At 42.0% G+C, this 3,788-nt stretch overlaps 1 long non-coding RNA gene across 1 annotated transcript; it reads left to right on the forward strand.

The window, feature by feature from the left end:
* Window positions 1-456: 456 nt before the first annotated feature.
* LOC140216442 (uncharacterized) lies at window positions 457-2,876 on the forward strand. The gene is made up of 3 exons (XR_011893112.1): window positions 457-605; window positions 2,070-2,147; window positions 2,606-2,876. It is a non-coding gene; the product is annotated as an uncharacterized lncRNA (long non-coding RNA).
* Window positions 2,877-3,788: the final 912 nt, after the last annotated feature.

Here is a 3,788-nt window from a genome sequence, read left to right on the forward strand (position 1 = left end):
CAACAACCCACATTACAATTTCCTATCCCACGGCACCCGTGACATCCGCATATGTCAGAGGAACTTAAAATCACGATGGCGCAATACCCTAGGTTTTTTAAAGCTACAGTTTCATCTGCGATTAGCTTCGTCGCCTGTGGCTGCATTGACTAGGTTGGTATGTTATCCGTTTCTCTGTTATCAAGTTATATTTTAAACGTTACAGAGGTCAAGCCACCCAAGAAAAGTTTACACGCTCAAAGTTACAATGTACTGCACCTTTGGACTTTTTCACTGCACGAACAATGATTATTCGATCATTTTATTTCAGTCGTTGACAAGTGTCCTAGGTTTTGGAGTAGTAAAAAGTTGAAAGCCATAAATGCAAAAATTATCAACACCAGACACTTTTTTTTCACCGCTGCGAGAAGAAGCTATATACGTTTGTTCTTTAGTTGTCTGCATCTATTAACGTATGTGTAAAAATAAAACTTCAGTAGGACCGTGAATATAAAATGCCAGCATAAACCTTCCTCTTCGACAACAGACTTTAACGCACTTACTCGCCAGACTGTGTGAAGCTTCGAAGATGCAAATCCAGCCCACTATTTTGATTGCATTACTTGGTAAGTTGCAATTTCATAATTTATTGCGGCTCATATACCTGAAGGATCGCTTTGATAGCATATATGAAAGAAGGCATTATTTTTTAAGTTTCTATTGCATTTAAATTCAAATGTAACAGCGTATCGACTATGGGAGGTAATTTTTTTGTGATCACCGTTTTAACGAAAGCTTTATACAGTCGAAATTGTAAGAGAACTGAGCCATAAAGTGTATGGCTCTTGAAGTCCGCAATAAAAAAAAGATATGATTGTTTTTTAAACTCCGCGTTTAACTCATATGTATTAGACAATACAGATGCATTATAAAAAGACAGGCTATGACGCCGAGTTGGATCTGTGTGTACCGCCTGTACGAAATGTTGTGGCAAGTTTAGATGCATTGAATTCGTAATTCCAATAAGTTGAACAGTGGGCCACACAGAGTTAGCTTATATAAATCTTGCAGCAGCATTAAATAGGAGACCTGCCCACGAGACGAGTCATCAACGTGTCCATCACTGAGCTAGCATTGTCTTACCAGAGAGAGGACGACGATCGGTTCTCTTTATACGTGGCTACGGCAGACATGTGCTTAGCATAAATGACTCTATCTGAAAACAGTATAGTATTTTTGTATGCGGAGGGGAGAATATTATAATTCCTAACCACTGTAATCTATGCTTAAGATATAGCGTGATATGAAGGTGGTATACCATACTATCCCATTGATACACAAATGTATTCGCAATAAGGTTTGCGCCATTTACAGCAGAATTCCGATGAAGGACATCTAAGCGTTACTGTTGTTCAGAGAAAGCGATTTTTGCGCAATTTTCTTGTCTCATTTTTATGACGCAATCGATGAACTCCTGCGTAATGCAGACCCCATGTCAAAAAGAGAAGGGGAACTGGGGGTCACTGTTTGCTACAAGTACATAACATCGACAGAGAATAATTCATAGGACACCTGAGGGAAAGTCAGGTTTGGTTATTAGCAAAAATCTTGCATTATTTTGGAAAAAGGAAATGAAAGTGGACAACCAGACAACTCGTCGCCAAAGTGAGCCAAACTACATCGTCCGCGTCATTCCCGCCGCTACAATTAACCTACAGTGGCAGTTGTTCTGTCTTCCACTTTGTTAGATATTTGCGCATGTGAAATTCTGGGTGTTTTTGCTTGGCCCAGTTATGGCCACAGCAACTGATGTTGCACTACATTTGAACCCCACAAATCACGCAGTATACGCGAACTTTAGAATCAGCAAGGTGGCTGATAAATATTTGTATGCTACGTGCTGACATCGAAACTGCCCGAGTAAAGACCATCGAAATCACCCCCCCCCCCCCCACCCCCACCGAATTGAGACCCTCATTCATTGCATAGCGAGGGTGTTCTTCCTGGCTTCTAAGGAGACCCGAAATTGATAGCGGCTATTTCACTTGAAAGTGCATGCACAATGGAATCATTGTTTTCATTTGTTTCAGTGATCAGTGCCGTAACCTGTTCTAATGGCACCAATGCAAGACATGGAGAGAGCGGACGGAGAACTGAAACCAAAAAAGGTAGCTGTTCTTTTTTATTAGGACATAGTCGGTTTCAGCGTATAGAACACGGTGTCCGTGGCACAGAATAAATGGCTCAAGTCAGAGTTATCCACCCCGCGTGTTTACGTGACAGAGAGAAAGTAAAATAAATTTTGCCTAGATAAGAGGGGTTACAGAAGAGATGCGGGCATTTCATGGTGTATATGCCGGAGCAAGTATTGCCGAACTTCGCGATGTGCTCACTGCATTGTTTGTCTTCGTCCACCTTGAACCAACTGTGTTATCCATTCCTCTGCAGCACTTCTCTTAGCTGAAGGCGCACATAATTGCACGGTTGCTCGAACACAAATATGCATAAAATGCATGAATAATTGTAAGATACTGCCGTATATAGGAGAACAATCCCTCTTTCAGAGCAATATGCTTGTGTGGTGTGTGGGTCCTTAAATAAAAAAAAAGGTTATCTCATTTCTCAGATGATAGGCGCATAGAAGGTGAAATGGAGGAAGCAATCGCACGAGAGGGAGTGTTCGGCCAGAGATCTCTACAGACGGGGCCGGAAAAAGAACCTGCAGTTGTGGAAGCACGTGAACGCCTCAAAGAAGCCCATGCCAAACTACCTGGTGCCAAGGAGAATCCATATGCACCGGATACTGTACGCCGTAGAAGAGGAAGCTCTAAGAAAACTAAAAAAAGAAAAAGAAGAACTTAAAAAGTCTGAATAGCAGCTTTGCAACTATTGTGAGCATCGTTAAGGCTTGTTAAGGCTTTGTTAGCATTTGTTAAGGCTTTTTTAGCATATAATAAATCCTTGTTATAAAAATTTGTTCTGTGCCTACACGAATTCCTCGTACGCGCACACGTACCTAGGCGCTAGGTGCGGAGTAGTGCCTGGGTAATGTGATTTACAAAACACCTTAGTTTAGTGGTTATCTTTCCTATGCACACGAGTTCTCTTACTGGATTGTCGTCCCATGAGACTGGGAGACAGACGACTCACAGATGTCGCTCAATAGCATCTTCTTTGAATCCATTGGGAATATTTGCAGCAGGTGCTCAATTAAACGCGTTCAAAACAAGCAGCTTTAGGCAAGAATATACCAAGTACCCTAAGAAGAGCGACACCTAAGAGCCGAAAGCGAAGTGCCCGCTTTGATTTCGCCATTGTCTTCAAATGAATGTTACCCTTTGCAGATATGGTTCAATAAACAAGATCGCTACACCGTGCTCATATCCTCCGGGACATTGAAAGATTTAAATATAGTTTCTTCATTCGTGTCACCCCTGTTTAACCTCTAACCTCGTATAACCATAACGTACCCAACGTTTGCGCGAATCACAGAAAGTTTACCGACCACTCTCATTCTAGTTTGCCTAGGACAACCGTTTAGGTGCTCCCTACAAATTCAGCATGACAGTCGTGGCAACTATAAAACAAAAGGTAACGTAAAACCGTGAAGAGCAAGGCAGGAGAAGCATACGTGCCAAATTTCTTGCGATAAATGTATGCACAAAAAACAAGGATATGGGTCCCAGTTAGAATGAAGTACAGTGGAAGTCACTTAGTGCAACATTTGGTTACTGCGGGCTGTCGGAGCAAAGGCTACTTTCAGCGTTTATCCCGCAAATGCGGCTCTGGGCTGTCGTTGATGTCAGTCA

Source organism: Dermacentor andersoni, chromosome 3 (assembly GCF_023375885.2).
Source record: "Dermacentor andersoni chromosome 3, qqDerAnde1_hic_scaffold, whole genome shotgun sequence".
NCBI lineage: Eukaryota > Metazoa > Arthropoda > Arachnida > Ixodida > Ixodidae > Dermacentor > Dermacentor andersoni.